This window comes from Amblyraja radiata, chromosome 12 (assembly GCF_010909765.2).
Source record: "Amblyraja radiata isolate CabotCenter1 chromosome 12, sAmbRad1.1.pri, whole genome shotgun sequence".
Lineage (NCBI taxonomy): Eukaryota > Metazoa > Chordata > Chondrichthyes > Rajiformes > Rajidae > Amblyraja > Amblyraja radiata.
Window position 1 is genome coordinate 57975186 of NC_045967.1, and position 26526 is coordinate 58001711.

The 26526-nt window shown below is 47.0% G+C and overlaps 1 protein-coding gene across 3 annotated transcripts in view; it reads right to left on the reverse strand.

Annotated features, from left to right (window-relative positions):
- LOC116979253 (kelch-like protein 13) overlaps positions 1–26526 on the reverse strand; it is a 184640-nt gene that overhangs the window by 155621 nt on the left and 2493 nt on the right. Inside the window, exon 2 of one of the 3 annotated variants that reach the window (XM_033030855.1) lies at positions 22993–23028. The gene's annotated coding sequence lies outside the window, so the exon portion shown is untranslated. Of the gene's footprint in view, positions 1–22992; positions 23208–26526 lie in introns of those variants that run through there. The other 2 variants (XM_033030858.1, XM_033030854.1) reach the window with 2 other exon arrangements.

Genomic DNA, 26526 nt, shown 5'->3' on the forward strand with positions numbered 1-26526 from the left:
TTCAGTTCAGTTCAGAAGATTTTATAAAATGTTATCTAAAATTGACCAAAATTGACCACCCCCACATCAGTCTGAAGAGGAGTCTCGACCCGAAACGTCACCTATTTCCTTCGCTCCATGGATGCTGCCTCCATGGATGTTTCTCCAGCAATTTTGTCTACCTTCCAAAAATGACCAGATAGGTTCAAATAACCTCTTAAAAGGAGAAGGTGGTCACTGCTTTACTTCAATCTCTCAACCTGGTGATAACATCCATACAGTGGATTCAGACCCCTTCACCTTTTCCACATTTTGTTACTTTGCAGCCTTATTTTAAAGTGGATTAAATTATTTTTTTATATCATCAACCTAAACACAATAACCCATAATATAAAAGTGAAAACAGGTTTTTGCAAAGTAATTAAAAATAAATAACTGAAATATCACATTTACATAGGTATTCAGACCCTTTACTCAGTACTTTGTTGAGGCACCTTTGGCACCGATTACAGCCTCAAGTCTTCTTGGGTATGACGCTACAAGCTTGGCACACCTGGATTTGGGTAATTTCCCCCATTCTTCTCCGCAGATCCTCTCAAGCTCTGTCAGGTTGGATGGGGAGCTTCGTTGCACAGCTATTTTCAGGTCTCTCCAGAGATGTTCGATCGGGTTCAAGTCCAGGCTTTGGCTGGACCACTCTAGAACATTCACAGACTTGCCACAAAGCCACTCCTGTGTTTTGGCTGTGTGCTTAGGGTCGCTGTCCTGTTGGAAGGTGAACCTCCGCCCCAGTCTGAGGTCCAGAACACTCTGGAGCAGGTTTTCATCAAGGATCTCTCCGTACTTTGCTCCATTCATCTTTCCCTCGTTCCCGACTAGTCTCCCAGTTCCTGCCGCTGAAAAACATCCCCACAGCATGATGCTGCCACCACCATGCTTCGCCGTAGGTATGATATTGGCCATGTGATGAGCAGTGCCTGGTTTCCTCCAGACGAGACGCTTGGCATTCAGGCCAAAGTGTTCAATCTTGGTTTCATCACACCAGAGAATCTTGTTTCTCATGGTCTGAAAGTCCTTTAGGTGCCTTTTGCCAAACTCCGAGCGAGCTGTCATGTGCTTTTTACTGAGGAGTGGCTTCCATCTGGCCGCTCTACCATAAAGGTCTGATTGGTGGAGTGCTGCAGATATAGTTGTCATTCTGGAAGGTTCTCCCATCTCCACAGAGGAACTCTAGAGCTCTGTCAGAGTGACCATCGGGTTCCTGGTCACCTCCCTGATCATGCCCCCCCCCCCCTCCCCTGATTGCTCAGTTTGGCTGGGCAGCCAGCTCTATGAAGAGTCCTGGTGGTTACAAAGTTCTTCCATTTAAGAATAACGGAGGCCACTGTGCTCTTCGGGACCTGCAATGCTGCAGAAATTGTTTTATACACTTCCCCAGATCTGTGTCTCGACACAATCCTGTCTTGGAGGTCTACGGACAATTCCTTTGTCTTCATGGCTTAGTTTTTGGTCTAACATGCACTGTCAACTGTGGGACCTTATATAGACAGGTGTGTGCCTTTCTAAATCATGTCCAATCAATTTAATTTACCACTGATGGACTCCAATCAAGTTGTAGAAACATCTCAAGGGTAATCAATGCAAACAGGATGCACCTGAGCTCAATTTTGAGTGTCACAGCAAAGGGTCTGAATACTTATGTAAATGTGATATTTCAGTTATTTCTTTGTAATTACTTTGCAAAAATTTCTAAACACCTGTTTTCACTTCTTCATTCTGGGGTATTGTGTGTAGATTGATGATTTAAAAAAAAAGAATTTAATCTATTTTAAGATAAGGCTGCAATATAACAAAATGTGGAAAAAGTGAATGGGTCTGAATACTTTCTGAATGCATTGTACAAAATCCAAAGTATCACCATTGTGCCTATGAAATTGTTGTTATGTTTAAACAAGAGTATTTTATATTTAAGCAAGGTATGTATTGACAGAAGCATATTTCCCAAAGATTCACAATTTTAATTAGAGAATGCACGTTTAAATTCAAACACAATGAGAGTAGCAATTGCAGCTTAATGGGAAACTTCATGTTGTGCAGTAAGGAATGCTCATGTTCATAATGATTTATTCAGTTTGGTGTTTCAAAGTTCAGGTTTGCAGTCAATTGTAAGAATTTTACGTAAAAAAGTTCAGAAAAAACATGAAAAACTATTGGCCCATTGCACCTGCACTACCATTCAATTAAATCACGACTGATATGCTACTTAAACACTACCATCCTGCACGCATCTCTTTTCTCTTAATTCCCTTAAAATCCACAAGTCTATTAACCTTGGTCTTAAATATCATATATAACCATATAACCATATAACAATTACAGCACGGAAACAGGCCATCTCGATCCTTCTAGTCCGTGCCGAACACGTATTCTCCCCTAGTCCCATATACCTGCGCTCAGACCATAACCCTCCATTCCTTTCCCGTCCATATAACTATCCAATTTATTTTTAAATGATAAAAACGAACCTGCCTCCACCACCTTCACTGGAAGCTCATTCCACACAGCCACCACTCTCTGAGTAAAGAAGTTCCCCCTCATGTTACCCCTAAACTTCTGTCCCTTAATTCTCAAGTCATGTCCCCTTGTTTGAATCTTCCCTACTCTCAGTAAAAAAAGCTTATCCACGTCAACTCTGTCTATCCCTCTCATCATTTTAAAGACCTCTATCAAGTCCCCCCTTAACCTTCTGCGCTTCAAAGAATAAAGCCCTAACTTGTTCAACCTTTCTCTGTAACTTAGTTGCTGAAACCCAGGCAACATTCTAGTAAATCTCCTCTGTAATATCTCTATTTTGTTGACATCCTTCCTATAATTAGGCGACCAAAATTGTACCCCATACTCCAGAATTGGCCTCACCAATGCCTTGTACAATTTTAACATTACATCCCAACTTCTATACTCAATGCTCTGATTTATAAAGGCCAGCACACCAAAAGCTTTCTTTACCACCCTATCTACATGAGATTCCACTTTCAGGGAACTGTGCACAGTTATTCCCAGATCCCTCTGTTCACCTGCATTCTTCAATTCCCTACCATTTACCATGTACGTCCTATTTTGATTTGTCCTGCCAAGATGTAGCACCTCACACTTATCAGCATTAAACTCCATCTGCCATCTTTCAGTCCACTCTTCCAACTGGCATAAATCTCTCTGTAGACTTTGAAAATCTACTTCATTATCCACAACCCCACCTATCTTAGTATCATCTGCATACTTACTAATCCAATTTACCACACCATCATCCAGATCATTGATGTACATGACAAACAACAGTGGACCCAACACAGATCCCTGTGGCACCCCACTAGTCACTGGCCTCCAACATGATAAACAGCCATCCACCATTACTCTCTGGCATCTCCCATTCACCCATTGTTGAATCCATCTTGCTACTCCACCATTAATACCCAACCATTGAACCTTCTTAACCAACCTTCCATGAGGAACCTTGTCAAAGGCCTTACTGAAGTCCATATATACAACATCCACTGCTTTACCCTCATCAATTTCCCGAGTAACCTCTTCAAAAAATTCAAGAAGATTAGTCAAACATGACCTTCCAGGCACAAATCCATGTTGACTGTTCCTAATCAGACCCTGTTTATCCAGATGCTTATATATATTATCTCTAAGTATCCTTTCCATTAATTTGCCCACCACTGACGTCAAACTAACAGGTCTATAATTGCTAGGTTTACTCTTAGACCCCTTTTTAAACAATGGAACAACATGCGCAGTATGCCAATCCTCCGGCACTATTCCCGTTTCTAATGACATTTGAAATATTTCTGTCATAGCCCCTGCTATTTCTACACTAACTTCCCTCAATGTCCTAGGGAATATCCTGTCCGGACCTGGAGACTTATCCACTTTTATATTTCTCAAAAGTGTCAGTACTTCCTCTTCTTTGAATCTCATAGTTTCCATAGCTACTCTACTTGTTTCCCTTACCTCACATAATTCAATATCCTTCTCCTTGGTGAATACCGAAGAAAATAAATTGTTCAATATCTCCCCCATCTCTTTTGACTCTGCAGATAGCTGTCCACTCTGACTCTCTAATGGACCAATGTTATCCCTCGTTATCCTTTTGCTATTAATATAGCTGTAGAAACCCTTTGGATTTACTTTCACCTTACTTGCCAAAGCAACCTCATATCTTCTTTTAGCTTTTCTAATTTCTTTCTTAAGATTCTTTTTACATTCCTTATACTCCTAACAGGAGGTCCAGCACCGCCCCTTCTCTAGTAGGTACTTCTATGTATTGCTGCAAAAAACTATCCTGCACACATTTTACAAACTCCAACCCATCCAGCCCATTTACAGAATGTGTTTCCCAGTCTATGTGCGGAAAATTGAAATCTCCCACAATCACTACCTTGTGCTTACTACTAATATCTGCAATCTCCTTACATATTTGCTCTTCCAATTCTCGCTCCCCATTTGGTGGTCTATAATACACCCCTATAAGTGTTGCTACCCCTTTCCCATTTCTCAGTTCCACCCAAATAGCCTCCCTAGACGAGCCCTCTAATCTATCCTGCCAAAGCACTGCTGTAATATCTTCTCTGATGAGCAATGCCACACCTCCACCTCTTGCCCCTCCAATTCTATCACACCTGAAGCAACGAAATCCTGGAATATTTAGTTTCCAATCACAGCTCTCCTGCAACCATGTTTCACTGATCACCACAACATCATACTTCCAGGTGTCAATCCAGGCTCTAAGTTCATCCACCTTTCTTACAATGCTCCTAGCATTAAAATATACACATTTAAGAAACCCACCCTCTCTTATTCTCTGTTTATTGTCTTTTTCTTCTCTCTCCCCTACATTTTGGGTCAGAGTGCTACCATTCTCTGCCTCCTGCCTCACACACTGACTGCTAGCTTTCCCAATTTGAGTCCCTCCCCCCAACCATACTAGTTTAAAGTCTCCCCAGTAGCCTTTGCAAATCTCCCCGCCAGGATATTGGTCCCCCTCGAGTTCAAGTGCAACCCGTCCTTTCTGTACAGGTCGCACCTTCCCCAAAAGAAGTCCCAATGATCCAGAAACTTGAATCCATACCCACTGCACCAGTCCCTCATCCACTCATTTATCCTCCACCTCGCTCCATTCCTACTCTCACTGTCGCGTGGCACAGGCAGTAATCCTGAGATTGTTACCTTTGCAGTCCTTCTCCTTAACTCTCTACCTAACTCCCTAAATTCTTCTTTCAGGACCTCTTCTCTTTTTTTACCTATGTCGTTGGTACCTATATGTACCACAACTTCAGGCTCCTCTCCCTCCCATTTCAGGATTTCTTGGACCCGTTCAGACACATCCCTGACCCTGGCACCAGGGAGGCAAACTACCAACCGGGTCTCTTGTCTGCGTCCACCGAATCGCCTATCCGACCCCCTGACTATAGAGTCCCCTATTACAATTGCCCTCCTCTTCTTTTCCTTACCCTTCTGAGCAACAGGACCGGTCTTTATGCCAGAGGCCCGGCCGCTGTCACTGCCCCCAGGTAGGCTGTCTCCCCCACCCTTACTCAAACATGAGTACTTATTTTCAAGGTGTACAGCCACCGGGGTACTCACCAGTCCCTGCCTCTGCCCGTTGCCCTTCCTAACTGTGACCCAGTTTTCTGTCTCCCGTGGTCTTGGAGTGACCACCTCCCTGTAACTCCTATCTATGACCTCCTCGCTCTCCCTGAGCAGACAGAGGTCATCGAGTTGCTGTTCCAGGTTCCTAACACGGTCCCTTAGGAGCCCCATCTCAACGCACCTGGCGCAGATGTGGACGTCTGGAGGGCACTCAGACTCCATGACCTCCCACATCTGACATCCAGAACAGTAAACTGCCCTGGGCCTCATTCTCCCCCTTATCCGAATACAATAAAGCCTTACCCGGGATACTTTAACTTAGGGAGTAGTGAATATACTGCTTCCTCTAGTCCTGTAACGGCTGCTTCCTCTAGTCCGTTCGACCAATCAGAGGCTTCCACCAGCCCCCTTAATTTGAAGTGTGATCTGCGAATGGAACGTTGCAGATTTTGGTTCCTCCCTCTGTAACGGCTCCTGGGCCTCAGTTGAGACAAGCCCCGCGATGGGTTTTTTAACTCACCACACGAAGGTCGCTCCTCCCTCTGTAACGGCTCCCGGGCCTCTGTTGAGACAAGCCCCGCGATGGGTTTTTTAACTCACCACACGGAGGTCGCTCCTCCCTCTGTAACGGCTCCCGGGCCTCATCATCAACAACCAAGTCTCTGCATCCCTCTTAGCTGAAGAATTAAAAGATATTCACTACTCCCTAAGTTAAAGTGTTCCTTCTCAGTCCTGATATTTACAGTTAACTGTAGGGCATAATAATTACCTCTGGTTTACATGGAACCAGAGTCATATAGCGTGGAAACAGGCCCTTCGGCCCAACGCCCACACAAACCAACATGCCCCCATCTAAACTAGTCTCACCTGCCTGTGTTTGGCTCATATTCCTCTTCATGTACCCGTCCAAATGTTTCATAAACATTGTGATGGTACTGACAAAGAAAAAAGCCAAAATATATTTAACTAAAAAACTACTCTGGGAAAAGAATAAAACAATGAAACTTGCAGCGAATATTGTGCTATTTTCTATCCAAGTGCCCAAGTAACAAACTTTTATTTCTAGTACAGCACTTCTTTATGACTAGTGAGACTATATTTATTCACCAAGTCATCCACTGCTGTATTCATTTAGCAAACAAAGTAAATCCTTACATGTGACACATTACAATTTAAATCAGGAAAGAATGTACGGTATCAAAGCGGGGTAATCTGGTTGCACCTCAAATCAGTTTAAACAAAGGAGAAGCTAGTTTACTCCATGTAGGGCATTTCCATTATACATCCAATCCATAAGCATGCAATGACAAAAGCCAAAGGCAATGGCTTTTGAACGGCACCTTACATCGATGTCTAAAAAAAAGTTAACTCACACCAACTAGAAATAAGTTTGGAACCTTCAACAATACGCAACTTCAAATGGTTCAACTTTTGAACTATCTCTGCTAATATGACCAGGAGCCTGATGTATTCAAAGTATTTTTTTGAAAAGTGGCTCTTTCTCCAATATACAGTGTTGTGATTCCAAAAGTAAGAATGACATTTTTGAAATAGTTTAACAAATCTCTACCAAGAGGATAGACTGGTTTATTTCTTCAAAATGTTACAGCAAAATAGACCATGTACTATTCATTTCGAGTCTTTTCACTGATTTATTTCATCATCTAAATAAAATACAATAAATAAAGGTGGCCCATAAACTCACACAAGGCTGCCCGAAATTATGCTTGCATGTGCCCCAAGTAGCATAGAAAACCACAAGAGATGGGCTCCAATGGTAAACTGGGAACAAATAAGCAGAGGAAGTTGAGGACCAAGTGTCCACGTCAACCAGACAAACCTCCAACACCGCACATCTGCAAAACCACGAGCACTGCAAGCTCCTTTTAAAACAGTATTTTAAACCTCTGGCTTAATCACTGACTTCCAAGTGATCCAAACCACTATGTGTAGGTATGTTGCAAAGCCTACCTGAAGCGTCGCTGAAAAACTGTCGCTGCGGATGTGCGCGATTTTGGCGCTGTTTAGAGGGGGGCGGGTTTAAAACGCGATTTTCTCTAGGCTATTCAAATCGAAGATGTTCAGCCTAGTTAATTATTAACGAAAAATCGCTGGAACACCCCGTCGCAAAAGCTATTATTAGTTTTAAAGGCCTCGTATAATAGTTATAGTAGTTTAAAAATCAATCTCTAAACCCGCGACCACCGCGACTGTCAGGGTCAGGGTCAGGGTCAGGGTCTCATAGAGCAAACAACTGAAGGTAGGCTGCATATTTTTACATTAAAAAGGGCTTCTTAAGATCCCTTTATACAAAGTTTAATATTGCGAGTAGCTCATTTTGGGCCCATTATATCCCGCAGTATTTTTCTGGGCATTTGAGGGCACAAATCTAGCGCAATGTGAACGTTCTAAACCAGCGCGTTCACAGGATCCCACTAGAAAGCTGATTTAAAATGGACTTTAATTTACAGCAATCGAACACTAAATTCCTTCCATTTGGCCTATAAATTAATGTAAATGAGATTTAAAAAACATGTTTTATTGGGAATTATTTATGAATATTATTTGGACACTTAGGCTATTTAAAAATGTTAATCATTTATTAAGAAATGGATAGATGTTTAGATCTAGTAATTGAAGTCTGAAATTAGCTACACTTGGGTAACTAACTAATTATATGCTTTAATTTTAGGTCATCCAAGTAAGATTATTTTATATTTGTTTCAGAATGGTTCAATCTACGATAACTGAAAATTTCATTCAGTTCTCTTAATTTTTAAGAAGGTTATGGGCTTTTGACTGCACACGATCACAGCTTTTTTGTTATGTCCATAGAAAATCAATAGGGAACAAGATGCTAATTTCCGAGTATGAAAATGGCCATAACTTTTTAAATACTTGAGATATGAAAGTGAATTAGGTGTCAAATTAAACTTCTTTTTATGCTTTATCTGATGGGATAAATTACAGACTTGATTTTTTAAATCTCAAAATTTTGTAACATTGCTACTATGTGCCTGTTGACAGAGGTGGTAACAGCTTCATCAGAAGAGTAAATCCCGTGATTGTTGCACCAGCTCCAATTCAAGTTCTGCAGTGCACTAACAAAAAAGGCAAGGCTATTCTTCAAGAAGTCCCCATCTCATTTAGGTTTTGAAATCTGTAAAATTATTGAAAAGCTCAACACCCTACTTTCCTTGTCACGTTTCCAGAGATTTTGGTTGTACAAACCCCTTGTCTATCAAATAGCCCTCCGTTTCTTCCTTGACTCACTCTACACCTCCATCCCCCACCAAGAGGGTCTTAAAGTTGTCCGTTTCTTCCTCGACCGCAGAACCAACCAATCTCCTTCTACTAATACTCTACTCCGCCTAGCTGAGCTGGTCCTTAATCTCAACAACTTTTCCTTTGACTCTTCCCATTTCCTCCAAATCCAAGGCGTAGCTATGGGTATGCGCATGGGACCCAGCTATGCCTGCCTCTTTGTAGGGTACGTCGAACATACCCTGTTCGAGGCATACCATGACCCTATCCCTGAACTCTACCTCCGCTACATTGACAACTGCATTGGCGCTACCTCCTGCACCCATGCAGAACTTGCTGATTTCATCCATTTCACCACCAATTTCCATCCGGCACTCAAATTCACCTGGACGATTTCCGACATCTCCCTACTGTTTCTAGACCTCACATCTCCATCGCAGGCAACAGACGACTGACTGATATCTACTACAAACCCACTGACTCCCATAGCTATCTGGACTACATTTCTTCCCACCCTGCTTCCTGTAAGGACTCTATCCCCTACTCCCAATTCCTCCGTCTACGCCGCATCTGCACCCAGGATGAGGTGTTCCATTCTAGGGCATCGGAGATGTCCTCATTCTTCAGGGAATGGGGGTTCCCCTCTTCTATTATAGATGAGGCTCTCACCTGGGTCTCCTCTATATCCCGTAGCTCCGCTCTTACTCCCCATCCCCCGCCTCGTAATAAGGACAGAATCCCTCTTGTCCTCACCTTCCACCTCATCAGCCTTCGCATACAACATGTAATCCTCCAACATTTTTGCCACCTCCAACGAGATCCTACCACTGGCCACATCTTCCCATCTCCTCCACTTTCTGCTTTCCACAGAGACCGTTCCCTCCATAACTCTCTGGTCAATTCGTCCCTTCCCACCTAAACCACCCCCTCCCCGGGTACTTTCCCTTGCAACCGCAGGAAATGCTACACTTGTCGCTTTACCTCCCCCCTCGACTCCATCCAAGGACCCAAGCAGTCTTTCCAGGTGAGGCAGAGATTCACCTGCACCTCCTCCAACCTCATCTACTGCATTCACTGTCCAGATATCAACTTCTCTATATCGGCAAGACCAAGCACAACCTCGGCGATCGCTTCGCCCAACACCTCCGTTCAGTTCAAGTTCACATTTATTGTCACATGCACCAATTGGTACAGTGAAATGAGTGACCATATAGCCATACGAATAAAAAGAACACATTGCACAATAGAATTTAACATAAACATCCACCACACTAACCAACCCGATCTCCCGGTGGCTCAGCATTTCAACTCCCCCTCCCATTCCGAATCTGACCTTTCTGTCCTGGGCCTCCTCCATTGCCAGAGGCCCAGCGCAAATTAGAGGAGCAGCACCTCATATTTTGCTTAGGTAGTTTACACCCCAGCGGTATGAACATTGACTTCGCTAATTTCAGATAGTCCTTCCCCTCGCCCTTCCCAGCTCTCCTACAAGCCTACTGTCTCCGCCTTTTCCTCCGACATCAGTCTGAAGAAGGGTCCCCCCCCCCCCCCCGACATCAATCTGAAGAACGGTCTCGACCCGAAACATCGCCTAATCCTTCTCTCCATAGATGCTGCCCCACCTGCTGAGTTCCTCCAGCATTTCTGTCTACCTTTGTCTATCAAATGTCAGCTAATCAGCTGCTCAAACTTTCATTTCATTTGACAGCATAGAAATTCATAGGCTTCCAATAAAGTGGTAATAAATTGCGAAAGAATTAGCCAATCAAATTATTTTGTAACATTAAAACAGAATAAAACAAATCTAAAACTAGTCTAATAGCAAGTCTGAGTACTAATGGAACCAATAGGACGATTCAATAGAAAGGAAACAATGATGCTCATCAATAGAAATAAACAGTAATGGGCAATTACAAATTCTATGATCAAAAAGCTACAATTCCATATAAAAACAAGTATAACTACTTACCGCATCCATTCATTCCCATTCAGTCATTACGTGTATCCTCAATACCATGAAGATTTTCACTAAATAACTCCTTTCACATTGTAACAATAATCCAATGCACTTTAGAGTCGATTATGTACCTCTGAGATATGGTTGCGGTCTTATGGCAAATGAGATGCACAAGATATTTTGCGCACAGCTAGGTCAAACTCTAATGGGGGGAGGGGAAATCCTTTATGTGATGCTCAAAGAGGGATAAATGTACACCATAACATTGAAGTTTCATCTGTTCATCTTTAACTATTGCCACAAGAGCTTTTTCTCACACATGATAACATAGATGAGGTCAATACCGGTGCCCAAGAAGAATAAGGTGATGTGCCTCAATGACTATCGACCAGTGGCACTAACGTCCGTGGTGATGAAGTGCTTTGAGAGGTTGGTTATGGGACTTATCAACTCCTACCTCAACAAGAACCTCGACCCACTACAGTTTGCCTACCGTCACATTTGGTCCATGGAGGATGCGATCTCACTGGCTCTTCATTCCGCACTGGACCACTTGGACAATAAAAACACTTACGTCAGACTGTTTATAGACTACAGCTCAACGTTCAATACCATCATCCCCTTCAAGCTGGTTACCAAGCTCACAGAACTGGGTCTCTTCGCATCCCTCTGCAATTGGATCCTCGACTTCCACAGACCACTGTTCGAATTGGCAGAAATACTTCATCCTCAATAATAATCAGTAAAGGGGCACCTCAAGGCTGTGTGCTCAGCCCCCTGCTCTACTCATGACTGTGTAGCCGGACACAGTGCGAACTCCATCTTCAAGTTCGCCGACGACACCACCGTTGTGGGATGAATTACAGATGGTGATGAGTCAGAGTATAGAAGTGAGATCGACCGATTGACCAAATGGTGCCAGTACAACAACCTGGCTCTCAATATTAGTAAAACCAAAGAACCGATTGTGGACTTTGGAAGAGGAAGGATGAGGACCCACAATCCTGTTTATATTAATGGGACGAAGGTGGAGAGTCAAAAACTTGAAATTCCTGGGCGTGCATATTTCCGAAGATCTTTCCTGGACCCAGCACACTGATGCAATTATAACGAAAGTACATCAGCGCCTCTACTTCCTGAGAAGATTACGGAGAGTCAGTATGTCAAAGAGGATTCTCTTGAACTTCTCCAGGTGCACAGTAGAGAGCATATTGATTGGTTGCATCGTGGCCTGGTTCGGCAACTTGAACGTCCAGGAGCGGAAAAGACTTCAAAAAGTTGTGAACACTGCCCAGTCCATCACCGCTCTGATCTCCCCACCATCTAATGGATTTATCGGAGTCGCTGCCTCAAAAAGGCAGCCAAAATCATCAGAGACCCACACCGTCCTGGCCACACGCTCATCTCACCACTGCCATCAGGAAGAAGGTACAGGAGCCTGAAAACTGTAATGTCCAGGTTCAGGAACAGCTTCCTCCCCACAGCCATCAGGCTACTAAACACTACAAAGGTACACAAAAAAGCTGGAGAAACTCAGCGGGTGCAGCAGCATCTATGCTCCATAGATGCTGCTGCACCCGCTGAGTTTCTCCAGCTTTTCTGTGTACCTTCGATTTTCCAGCATCTGCAGTTCCTTCTTAAATACTAAACACTACAACCTCATATAAGTTCTGAACTACAATAGACAATTATTATTATTGCATGTGTGCGTGTGCTTTAATTCTCTCGTTCCGGAAACCGAAAAGCTCAGAAAACCGGACATTTTTTCCAGGATGTCGTCTGCACACCAAAGCTCGCGTTTGGCGCCAAACTTGACCCAAAACGACCCACGGTCAACCCAGGTCTGTACTACTGTAGCGGCTGACTCCTCCCCGGAGACTGGGGAGACACTTAAACATCTGTAAATCATTGCTTAAATGTTAGTCAGTTAGTTTGGAGGGCTTTTATGTGAAGAGGGAAGGGGGAAACTTTAATTCTTAGTCCCCTACCTGGTCGGAGAGGCGGGGAGCGGGCAATGCCTTACCGGGTCGCCGTGCAGTAAGCTCCGGAGCGCTGTGGCCGCCGACTCCCAACATCGCGGAGCTGGGGGCTGCGGGCGTCCGGCCGCGGGCGGCGCCGGTTGTAGCTCCGACCCCGGCAACTCTACCCCTGGCTGCGCGGCTCTCCAAATCCAGCGCGGCCGGACCCTCTTTTCTGCTCACGGTCAGGCTGACTCTACTCCCGACCGGGCTTTCTTTCACGACCGGACCGCTTCTCTCGCGGCCAGTTTTCTTTTACTCTGCCGGTCCGCTTCTCGCGCGTGGCCGGGCTTTTTTTTCTCGCTGCTGGTCCGCTTCTCACTCGGCCGGCTTTCTCCCTCGACCGGGTTGACTCTTCTCCCAGCCGGGCTGACTCCGTTTCGTCGGTGGCTTCACTGGACCTGTCCGTGACCTACCCGGTACTAGACCCTCACTCAACATCGTTGACGGCTCCTGGGCCTGGCTGTGGGCTACACAGCCCTGGAAAACGTCCGAAGTCGGTGGCGGCTACTGGGCCTCTTCTGCCCCTTTGCCTTGGCCGCACAGCCCTGGAAAATGTTCCAGGTAAGTTGACACCGTCGCTGTCCTGCTGGTTAGGGTTCCAGCTTTCGGCTGCTTTCTTCGGTGACACTTACTTACTGCCCCACTTGTTTTCCTTGCTTCCTGTTCCGACCTTTCTTTTCTTTGGCGCCAATTCAAAACCATTTGGCGCCAAATCTTTTGGCTTGGTGCCGCTCCACTTTGTTTCCAAACACAACCTTTTTTTTCTGACAGTCCTTCTTCTTTCCTTTTCTGTTCTTTTATCCTCTTCGTGCTGTTGTTGTGTGTTTTGGTGTAACAATTCACCTAAAACTTATACAAAGACTATTCAGCTTGAGGAATTTGACAAAAGGAAAACTCAGTCTAAAATGAGTAACAATCCGAAGGACGACATCTTGCCACGTAGACACAACATAGAGATAGCCTGACAAAACTCGCCGACTTGTACAGCTGATGTTTTAAATTCAGTCCCCGGCATAGAGGGATCTGCAGGCCTCTCTTGTCCAGCTCGCAAACAACTGCGACACAACTCCGTATCTACAGTTTAAACTGTTAAACAATCCTGTGTGTTGCAAAACAGTCCTGTGGGTGAGTTCACAAACTCTATCCCATCCTCGTCGCCAATTGTAGTGTATTTTAGGTACTTGGAACTGACTTAAAAGAACTCTCAGATACAGGAGTAAACTCACAAGCTACTTTATGGTAGGACGCCACCATGAGTCTCCTCTAGCGCATGCGTCCCCTCGCACAAGACATAACATATGCTAATTACATTATATACATTACAGTAGGTAGTTCAGAGCTGAGGTGGGGTTGTGCTGAATCGTTCAAGAGTCTCTTGCCCGATGGGAAGGAGCTGTTCTTGAACCTGGAAGTAATTGTTCCCAAGCTTCTGTACTTTCTTTCCAATTGTCACAGCAAGATGAGAGCATGGCCAAGGTGGTGTGGGTGTTTGATGATATTTGCTGCCTTCTTTAGGCAGCTGTTCCTGTAGATCCATTTGATGGTGAAGAGGTCAATGCCTGTGATGGAACGGGCAATGCTACAACTCTCTACAATCTCCTTCATTCTTGGACATTCATTACTGAATCACGTCATGATGCAACCAGTCAATATGGTCTCTACTACGTCTGTAGAAATTAGATAGTACTCAACGACCCGCCAAATCTCCTTAAACATCTCAGAAAATTGAGGCATTGATGTGCTTTCATTATGATGTGCAGAGTGCCAGACAGATCCACAGAGATGTTCATGCCCAGGAATTAGAAGCTGCTGATTATCTCCACCGCCATCCTACCGATAGGTTCATGGATCCTCGGCTTTCCCTTCCTGGGAAATCAGCTACTCGATCTTGCTAATGTCAAGAGCAAGATGGTTGTTCTGGCTCCACTCAGCCAGATTATCGATCTTCCATTGGTGAATTTAAAGATAGTATTGGAGCTGTATCAGGCTACCAAGTCATGGGTATAGAGAGAGTAGAGCTGGGAACTGAGCAGAGTGTTAGGTGTTCCTGTGCTGGTAGTCACCAAGGAGGAGTTCCTAATTTTGTAATAACAGTTCATAACCTCCACAAATAGTTGACTGATTGTAAAGTGCTTTCGAACAAGTGGAAATTATAAAAAACATTTCAGAAATTGGTATCTTTCTCTTCTGAACCATCATCCACCATACAACCTTTTGAGATACCTGAGGCTCCAGATTGTGAATCCAACACTTCCCTCTATTCAACATGCAAGCAGACATTACCCAACTGACATTCCACTGAAGGATATCACTTGTACTGCACACTTTTAGCAGATTGTTTGAAAATATTATCTGAAATCTGGAATTAGAGAGTAGCAGTCGCAAACTATTGCCAAATCAAGATACAGTTGGCTGTGACCAACTAAGAGTTGGTTTATATCAGGGAATTACAATCACCACTCAAATTATGGGCAATACATTCATAGATGAAATCTCTGCCAGTTAAACTATATTCAAAATCAAGCGGAATTTCATTGGCAAACTCTCCTGCTTCCCAATTATTTTAATTTGTCTTATGCGGAAAGATGTTTGTTAAGTGCATAGAAGAATGAGCTTAACAGTTCTTTAGCCTGGGAGATCAAAGTGCTTTTATTGCCTTTACCTCAGACTAAGCCGATCTACGTCTACGTCTGACAGTTTATTACCTCGGGGGCATTTATGGAATTGATGTTCACAGTAGATAAACACTTTGTGAATGTATTGTGATCTCCTGCTCCCATCAATCCACAACTGCTGAATTGTATGCCATCTGTTTCTGCAATCTTTACCCACCTCATTGGAGAGAAAACAGTGAAAGAACATGTAGCTGGGATATTTAAATTGTTCCTGTTTTAGTCATATTTTACCTTTAAGTTCAGAGTGCTAAATCTTAAAAATTAGATTTGCATTTATCTAGTACATTGCAGAACACAGTTTGTGCCAAAGTGCATTTAAAACAAAATGAAGTGTCTTTGAATTACAGTCAATCATAAATCCTCATTCATTACTGTGAGTTGATCAACTCTGAACCTATTTGTACACTGTACTGTTAAACCAAAGACCTCTTTGTACATGTGTGAGAAAGAACTGCAGGTGCTGGATAAAATCATACGTAGACACAAATGCTGGAGAAACTCAGCGGGTGAGGCAGCATCTATGGAGAGAAGGAATGGGTGAAGTCTTCAGTCTGAAGAAGGGTCTCGACCCAAAACGTCACCCATTCCTTCTCTCCATAGATGCTGCCTCACCTGCTGAGTTTCTCCAACATTTTGTGTCTACCTCCTTGTACATGATTATTCACCTTCACTATAACTTTGATGTCTGATGAAGGCAGGAGGCTGGAGAATGGAAAGACTGTGAAAGTGGTAGTGTGAGTTGGTATAAATATATTTATTAAACTCAAATACCTGAATCTCGTCTTCTATCATATTAAACATTGGAGGCAGATGCTGTTTTGTCATTAATGTGGCAAGTCTTGTGCAATGGCTGCTCCACATTAAGGGAAATCATGCACAGGATCTTCCATTCTTATTAATGGTAAAATCATCGTCAACCCAAAAGGCTGCCTTAAGAAAAAACCCTGTCAGCCTATAATTTGCACTAACACCTCTCATCAAGACTTGAACATCATTCATACTCATCAATAGGTGATCAGCACTGAATCAGGGTGACACAGCCTCCACTCTGTATATTTTTAACCCTTACAGTCTTCATAGCCATTCTCCTCTATATCCAAATTTCATCCAGGTCTCCAATTTGGAATTCTCATTCTTTCCCCACCATTCAGTGGAATCACCATTCTGCAAATCACTTCTTAAAGACTCCCCCATTTGCCCTCCCTAAGAACCTTCTTTACAAGCTATGCCTTTAGACTCATATCACATTTTTTTCTTCTGATATCTTTTAAAAATAGCTCAGATAAAAAAAATTTGTATATGAAGGAATTGCAGATGCTGGTTTAAACTGAAGATACACACAAAATGCTGGAGTAACTCAGCGGGACAGGCAGCATCTCTGGAGAGAAGGAATGGGTGACGTTTCGGGTCGAGACACTTCTTTAGACTTTTTTGTATATGTCAAATATATTAAAAACCTATAAATTACTAAGAAGGAAAGAGGATCCTGAAGATGTTTAAAAAAATAAATCACTTCATAGCTAGAAATGCTGTAAGGTTTATGGAAAAATGAAATTTAAGTGACCATGTGCGCGGGCAGATTTGGTTAATATTATATTTTTGTTTTAGTGATTTATATATAAGTTTAATTTGCTTAGTTTACTTCAGAGATACAGCGCAGAAACAGGCCCTTCGGTCCACCGAGTCCGCACCGACCAGCGATCGCCGCACATTAACACTCTCCTACACCCACTAGGGACAATCTTTTATTACATTTACCAAACCAATTAACCTACAAACCTGTACGTCTTTGGAGTGTGGGAGGAAACCGAAGATCTCGGAGAAAACCCACGCAGATCATGGGGAGAACATACAAACACCGTACAGGCAGCACCCGTAGTCAGGATCAAACCCGGGTCTCCGGCACTGCATTCGCTGTAAGGCAGCAACTCTACCGCTGCGCCACCGTGACTGCCCTGTCATTTTTTGCTGTCATTCAAAAACATCAGGCACGAGAAGACTTAATTTATTTATAAAGAGTCATAGAAGCATAAGAGTGATACAGTGTGGAAACAGCCCCTTCGGCCCAACTAGCCCACACTGGCTGCATTTGGTCCATATCCCTCCAAACTTGTCCTATCCATGTACCTGTTCAACTGTTTCTTAAAGGCTGACAGTCCCAGCCTCAACTACCTCCTCTGGCAGCTTGTTCCATATACCCACCACCCTTTGTGTGAAAACGTTACCCCTCAGATTCCTATTAAATCTTTTCCCCTTCACCTTATACCAATGTCCTCTGGTCCTCGATTCACCTACTCTGGGCAAGAGACTCTGTGCATCTACCCAATCTATTCCTCTTATGATGTTATACACCTCTATAAGATCACCCCTCATCCTCCTGCATTCCAGAGAATAGAGTGCCAGGCTACTCAACCTCTCCCTATAGCTCAGACCCTCTAGTCCTGGCAACATCCTCATAAATCTTCTCTGAACCTTTCCAAGCTTGACAATATCTTTCCCATAACATAATGTCCAGTACTGAACACAATACTCTAAATACAGTCTCAGAAGGTCTTAAACAACTGCCAAATGACCTCCTAACTTCTATACTCAGGCTCGTGAAGGCCAATGTACCAAAAAGCCATTTTGACCACCTTATCTACCTGCAACTCGACCTCCAAGGAACCATGCACCTGTACTCCTGGATCCTTCTGCTCTACAACACTCCCCAGAGTCCTATCATTCACTGTGTAGGTCCTGCCCAGGTTAGACTTCCCAAAATGCAACAACTCACACTTATCTGTATTAAATTTAATCAACCATTCCTCAGCCCACCAGGCTAATGGATCAAGATCCTGCTGCAATTTTTCACAACCATCTTCACTATACATATTCTATGGTATATGAACACACTGATCTGGTCTGTATTTATGACTACAATATCCTGTTGTGCTGCAGCAATGCAAGAATTTCATTGTCCTATCTGGGACACATGACAATAAACTCTCTTGACTTGACTTGACTATCTGCAAAACCACCGACTTTTGTATCATCAGCAAACTTGCTAATCTTGCCCTGTATGTTCTCATCCAAATCATTGATGTAGATGACAAACAGTAACGGACCCAGCACCGAACTCTGAGGCACATCACTAGCCTCCAGTCCGAGAAGCAGCCATCCACCATCAACCTCTGCTTCCTTCCATATGCGGAACCTTGTCAAATGCCTTACTGAAATCCATGTTTACAACATCTATAGCTCTGCCCTCCTTGACCTTTTTGGTCTCTTCTTCAAATAGCTCGATCAGATTAGTGAGACACGACCTCCCACATACAAACCCATGTTGACTATCCCTAATCAGCCCTTGTCCGTCTAAATGCCTGTATATCCTATCCCTCAGAATACCCTCGAGTAACTTTCCAACTACAGATGTTAAGCTCACTGGCCTATAGTTCCCAGCATTTTCCCAGCAGCTCTTCTTGAATAAAGGCACAACATTTGCCACCGTCCAGTCTTCCAGCATCTCTCCTGTATTAAAAGATGACCGCTAAATTGCAACAAGGGCTCAGGCAATTTCCTCTCCAGTTTCCCACAATGCCCTCGGATATATCGGAACAGGCCCTGGAGATTTGACTACCTTCACGTACCTTCAGCACCTCTTCGACTGTATTACATGATAACAATGATTACATGTATTAATATCTGTCGTAATGCAATAAAGGATAAAAAGCAGGTATCGAGATTTAATCAGGTAATGAGGTTTATTAATTGGGAGGAACAGAGGTGGAAATCATGGGGAAAAAGTATGAAGGGGCAAACAGGGAGACCACACACGCAAAAATTACCACACAAGCAGACTTGGAAGCAACCAATTAGGAAAGCCAACCAAAAAGTTATAATTTATCGTGAGAGTACTTTCATTTCACTGCACATCTCGTATGTGTATGTGACAAATAAACTTGACTTGACTTGAGTAAGTGAAAACCAAAAAAGGGGAAGCTGATGCTTCAGTTGTACAAGGCACCAGTGAGACCACATCTGCAGTACTGGCCTCATTATGCAAGGATGTTAATGCAATGGAAATAATTCAGAGAAAATTGAATTCACTGTTTCATTGTCAGTACAAATGATAATTAAACACTCTTGACCATTACATAGAAGGGATGAGTTTTCTTATAAGAAAAGATTGGATATGCTGGGTTTGCATCCGTTAGAATTTAAAATAGCATGAGGGCCACATTATATATTCGGCACATTTTTGCAGGCCGTAGGAAAAAATAAAGAAATGTCAGTTTTATAGATTTCATGAACTCAAAAAAGAACTTAAGTAAAACAAATGGAAGAAATTCAAGACAAAACTTGTAGCCATCAATCAAGGTTAACCAACAAAATCATAAAGTTTTGCAACCACATTAATGGGAAGGATGGAACTGCTTTCTTGATTTCAAAATTTCATTAAATTGAGGATCCAATTTTGAGGAGCCATTTATGAGGATGGACTTCAAATGCTCAAGTAAATAATTCATTAAAGAATTCTATGTTACTGCACAAATGCATTGATGAGCTAAACCAAGAGTCAAGAATCAAGTCTTTTATTGTCATATATTCCAGATAGAACAATGAAATTCTTACTTGCAGAAGCACCATAGAATATGTAAAACCACGATTCTATAACGTGTATCCATGTACTCCAGAGGTGCTTCCTGATCTGCTGGGCTACTCCAGCACTTTGTGTCCTTCTTTTTGTAAACCAGCAACTGCAGTTCCTGGTTTAGACTTTGGACTTTAGAAATACAGCATGGAAACAGGCCCTTCAGCCCACCAAGTTCACACAGACCAGCGATCACCCTGTACACTAGGGACAATTTATAAATTTACCAAAGCCAATTAACCTACAAATTGGGAGGAGTATGTGGGAGGAAACCGGAGCACCCCGAGGAAACTCATGAGGTCACAGGGAGAACGTATAAACTGTACAGTCAGCACCTGGTCTCGGTCGCTGTAAGGCAGCAACTCTACCGCTGTGCCACCGCACTGCCCCATAAGTGCGTTCAATCGCTTTTGTGCTGGATCTTAATCCAAGATAAAAGTGTCTAAGATAAAAGAAGAGTTGTGGATCGAAGATGGGAAGAAGTTGTGGCTATGATTGTCGGAGAACGAATGGAATGAGGAGAGTGTGGTCCTACCAAAGTGGACAACAGGAGAGACACTGAAGGGAGATCTCATTTCATAAGCTGAAGGCAGCCTGTGAACACTGAGGTGGGTAAGATCACCTTATCACAATATTAAAGATGTCATTAGTGATTTGGTTTAAAGGTAGGGCAGAAACCTAGTCAGAAAGATCCAAACCTAAAATTTAAGGTCAAAGCACCAAATGTAGGAAGAACTCAGTGGGTGAGGCAAAATCTGTGGAGGGAAGGATATGTGATGGGACAGGGATATAGGTGAAACGGGTTGGAGGGAAGGGGAATGAGGGAGATAAAAGGGAAATGAGGGACTCAGGATCATCTTTATTCCCCCCTTTTGCCGCTCCCCTGTTATCTTCCATTTATATACCTCTCTGGCTTTGTCTCAGGCTCAGGCATTTCACTCCTCCTGTTTCCTTATCTGACATCACTCCCGAAGAGTCCACCAGGGACTGGCTCTCCTGGGAGTTGGGTCTGCACCGACCAGCGATCCCCCAGAGAGCCAAGCTTGAACCCCCCTCCCCTCCTTGCCCTGTGCGCCGGCTGCAAGCCCGGGCCGACACCTCCGGCCACCCCCGGACAGGGATGGGGACGGCCCAGCAGCAACTCAACAACGCAAGGAGACCCGGGCGCTGACCCCACACAGCAGCACGATCTCGCTCAATCACCGGATGAAACGAAGGTCTGATAACAGCAGATCTACTCCCAACAATGTTTATGGTGAGTTCCCAATGACCTGGGCATGTGCAGTCGGAATACCAAACTCGCTTACAGCCCGCCGCACGGAACGTGTTAAGAGCTTGCTGCGGGTCGGATAAAATCTCGTGGCGTGCCGGATGTGGCCCACGGGCCATACTTTGGAGACCCCTGGTCTAGAACACCATTTTGCTTCAACTGTCACAGCTTTTATTGATGATTTCTTCATAAACTAAAAACTGTCTTCCTGATCCATGTGACAATGTAAATTACTGACTCTACGGAGAAAATGCCACACTTCACCACTTCTAAATTTCACTACACATATGCGCGGACCAATTTTGACACATTTTCAAAGATTTTTTGAAGTCAAGACTAACTTTAAATGAGACAAACATACCTGACCCAATTAACATTTTGCCAAAAACAATGGGCACAATACACCATACAAGCACATTTGAGAAATTAAATTGCTTCATGATGCCCTCACTTTGATGCCCTCTTTTAAACTACTCACAAAAAGTGAGTCTAATTATTTTAACCTTCTTTGTATCACTATTAACTATTTATTGCAAGTACAGTATTCAGTTTTTAAACAGCATGTTTTAAAATGAAATGCTCCACGATATCTTCATATTGTTTCAACTCACAAACTTTGTGACAGAACATCTCGTTCTCAATTACAAAATGAACACACTCCATAAAACAAAAACTGCAAACTAATTTGGATCTGCTTTTCTCTGTTACAAACTCCTGCATTTGCATATCACCCGCAGTCAAATCCAAACTTGCAGCTTTCCCGGGGAGGCCTTAATGGAAGGGCAGCTCAATTACAGCGTGACATGTTTACAGGGCAAACCTACATTAGAAATGTGATGAGAGAAACACAGTCGGATAATGGGGAGAACAAAACCATGGTGATCAATCAATCCATTGATCCCATCACCCCTGCCCCCTGCCCACTCCAGAGCTCACACCTCACAATTCTCATTGATTCAATGGCATTTTATGGTAGGACTGTCACTGAACTACAAGCAAACAATAAGTTCACTGTACTTGGTACAGCTACAGTGAGATTTTTTTTTTGCACATACATAGTTCAGTGACAATCCTCCTATACGCTGGACAGAGTAATGCCAAGTACAAGAGGATTGCCAGTGACCCAAGGCTCCAGCAACAACTGAATGACAACTCTGGGAGGTTGAGTGGGGGACCTGCCGTTGAAGTTGGGTGAAGTGTCTGTACACACAGGAGTGGAGGGGGGGCTGGATGCAGTCACTGCACTTTTGTTATTGCAGATTAAATGCCCTAACAGACAGGAAGTGTGTAAATACCCCCTTGACCGAGGGTAGCGAGGGGAGGGGAGGACCTGGGGCAACGGGCCGGTCGGCTGGGCCTGGGGCTGGGCTTGTACTCGCACTCCGACCGGCTCCTGTCAAACTCTGCCACCGAGGGCGGGCGGGTGGGATGCGTCGGTCGGTCCGTCTTCCTCCCGGCGGCGGGTAAAGTGGGCCGGCTAAATACCCGCACGTCCATCCCTCCCTCAGCTCTACCCCCGACCGTAACCGGCTACTTGTTTTTACCTCAGTGGGAGTGATGTCCCGGCCGCCGCCGCCGTCCTCCCCCTCCCTCCGCTTCTTCTTCTATCTCTCTCTCTCTCTCGCTCCCTCCTCCTCCTCCCGCCCGCCCGGCCGGCGATCCACGCGCCACCCCGCCTCCTCCCTGGCCGGAGCCTGACGTCACTTCCAGCGCGCGCCGCAGCCGTTGGTGTCGTCCGGCGCGCGGGAGGCGCCCGAATCCCGCCCCGCCCCCACAGGTGGAGGAGGAGGGGCAGTGTTGGTGGGGGTGGGGGAGGGACAGTGTTGGTGAGGTGGGAGTGGGGGAGGGGCAGTGTTGGTGAGGTGGGAGTGGGGGAGGGGCAGTGTTGGTGAGGGTGGGGGTGGGGCAGTGTTGGTGAGGTGGGAGTGGGGGAGGGGCAGTGTTGGTGAGGGTGGGGGTGGGGCAGTGTTGGTGGGGGTGGGGGAGGGGCAGTGTTGGTGGGGGAGGGGGAGGGGGAGGGGCAGTGTTGGTGGGGGAGGGGCAGTGGGGGTGAGGTGGGGGAGGGGCAGTGGCAGTGGCAGTGTTGGTGAGGTGGGGGGGGTGTTCGTGGGGAGGGGGAGGGGTGGGGGAGGGGCAGTGTTGGTGGGGGTGGGGGAGGGGCAGTGTTGGTGGGGGTGGGGGAGGGACAGTGTTGGTGGGGGTGGGGGAGGGGCAGTGTTGGTGGGGGTGGGGGAGGGGCAGTGTTGGTGAGGTGGGGGATGGGGAGGGTTGGTGAGGTGGGGAGGGGGAGGGGGAGGGTTGGTGAGGTGGGGAGGGGGAGGGGGAGGGGCAGTGTTGGTGGGGGAGGGGGAGGGGCAGTGTTGGTGAGGTGGGGGAGGGGTCGTGTTGGTGAGGTGGGGGAGGGGCAGTGTTGGTGAGGTGGGGGAGGGGCAGTGTTGGTGAGGTGGGGGAGGGGCAGTGTTGGTGAGGTGGGGGAGGGGCAGTGTTGGTGGGGAGGGGGACGGGCAGTGTTGGTGAGGTGGGGGGGCAATGTGGGGGAGGGGGAGTGTTGGTGGGGGAGGGGCAGTGTTGGTGGGGATGGGGGAGGTGCAGTGTTGGTGGGGGTGGGGAAGGGGCAGTGTTGGTGAGGTGGGGGAGGGGCAGTGTTGGTGAGGTGGGGGAGGGGCAGTGTTGGTGAGGTGGGGGAGGGGCAGTGTTGGTGGGGAGGTGGAGGGGCAGTGTTGGTGGGGGAGGGGCAGTGTTGGTGAGGTGGGGTGGGGGGGCAGTGTTGGTGAGGTGGGGGAGGGGTAGTGTTGGTGAGGTGGGTGAGGGGGAGGGGCAGTGTTGGTGAGGTGGGGCAGTGTTGGTGAGGTGGGGGAGGGGCAGTGTTGGTGAGGTGGGAGTGGGGGAGGGGCAGTGTTGGTGGGGTGGGGGAGGGGCAGTGTTGGTGAGGTGGGGGAGGGGCAGTGGGGGTGGGGGAGGGGCAGTGTTTGTGAGGTGGGGGAGGGGCAGTGTTGGTGAGGTGGGGGTGGGGGAATGTTGGTGAGGTGGGGGATGGGGAGGGGGGGGAGGGTTGGTGAGGTGGGGAGGGGAGGGGCAGTGTTGGTGGGGGAGGGGGAGGGGCAGTGTTGGTGGGGGAGGGGGAGAGGCAGTGTTGGTGGGGGAGGGGGAGTGTTGGTGAGGTGGGGGTGGGGCAGTGTTGGTGAGGTGGGGGTGGGACAGTGTTGGTGGGGAGGGGGAGTGTTGGTGAGGTGGGGGAGGGGGAGGGGCAGTGTTGGTGAGGTGGGGAGGGGGAGTGTTGGTGAGGTGGGGGATGGGGAGGGTTGGTGAGGTGGGGAAGGGGAGGGGCAGTGTTGGGGGTGGGGGAGGGGCAGTGTTGGTGGGGGAGGGGCAGTGTTGGTGGGGAGGGGGAGGTGCAGTGTTGGTGAGGTGGGGGAGGGGTAGTATTGGTGGGGTGGGGGAGGGGCAGTGTGGTGGGGTGGGGGAGGGGCAGTGTTGGTGAGGTGGGGGAGGGGCAGTGTTGGTGAGGTGGGGGAGGGGTAGTGTTTAGTGAGGTGGGGGAGGGGCAGTGTTGGTGAGGTGGGGGAGGGGTAGTGTTGGTGAGGTGGGGGAGCGGCAGTGTTGGTGAGGTGGGGGAGGGGTGGTGTTTAGTGAGGTGGGGAGGGGCAGTGTTGGTGAGGTGGGGGAGGGGCAGTGTTGGTGAGGTGGGGGAGGGGTCATGTTGGTGAGGTGGGTGAGGGGGAGGGGCGTGGGGGTGGGGGAGGGCAGTGTTGGTGAGGTGGGGGAGGGGCAGAGTTGGTGAGGTGGGGGGAGGGGCAGTGTGGGGGGTGGGGGAGGGGAGGGCAGTGTTGGTGAGGTGGGGAGGGGCAGTGTGGTGGGGAGGGGAGGGGGCAGTGTTGGTGAGGTGGGGGAGGGGCAGTGTTGGTGAGGTGGGGGAGGGGTAGTGTTTAGTGAGGTGGGGAGGGGCAGTGTTGGTGAGGTGGGTGAGGGGGAGGGGCAGTGTTGGTGAGGTGAGGTGGGGGAGGGGCAGTGTTGGTGAAGTGGAGGAGGGGCCGTGTTGGTGGGGAGGGGGAGGGGCAGCGTTGGTGGGGAGGGGGAGGGGCAATGTGGGGGAGGGGGAGTGTTGGTGGGGGAGGGGCAGTGTGGTGGGGGGTGGGGGAGGTACAGTGTTGGTGGGGGTGGGGAAGGGGCATTGTTGGTGAGGCGGGGGAGGGGCAGTGTTGGTGAGGTGGGGGAGGGGCAGTGTTGGTGGGGAGGGGGAGGGGCAGTGTTGGTGAGGTGGGGGAGGGGTAGTGTTGGTGAGGTGGGGAGGGGGAGGGGCAGTGTCGGTGAGGTGGGGGAGGGGTAGTGTTGGTGAGGTGGGGGAGGGGGAGGTGCAGTGGGGGAGGGGGAGGGGCAGTGTTGGTGAGGTGGGGTGGGGGGGGCAGTGTTGGTGGGGTGGGGGAGGGGTAGTGTTGGTGAGGTGGGTGAGGGGGAGGGGCAGTGTTGGTGAGGTGGGGGCAGTGTTGGTGAGGTGGGGGAGGGGCAGTGTTGGTGAGGTGGGAGTGGGGGAGGGGCAGTGTTGGTGGGGTGGGGGAGGGGCAGTGTTGGTGATGTGGGGGTGGGGGAACGGCAGTGTTGGTGAGGTTGGGGTGGGGCAGTGTTGGTGAGGTGGGGGTGGGGCAGTGTTGGTGAGGTGGGGAGGATGGGAAGGAGTGGGTGGTGGAGGAGGATGGGTGAGGGAGGTGGGGAGGAGGAGGGAGAATGAAAGAGGAGGTGGTGGTGGGGAAGGGCGGGAAGGAGGTGGTGGTGGTCGGTGGTGGTGGTCAGGGGCGGAAAACCCGGGGGGGCCAGAGGGGACACGTCCCCCCCATGTTTTGAGAGGTGGGGGACATCCCCCCCAAGTTTTTGTGATTCCGATTTTAAAATCTCCGTTTTTAGCGCTGGATTGAGCCTCCAAAGCCTCGCACGTGTGTGTGACTGTGCGCATGCGCTCGTGGCCGCCAAAAAATTGTGTCCCCCGTCCCCTCCATGTTTTGATAGTGAGTTCCGTTCTTGGTGGTGGTGGAGAGGGAGGTGGTGGTGGGGAAGGGGAAGGGCGGGAAGGAGGAAGTGGTGGT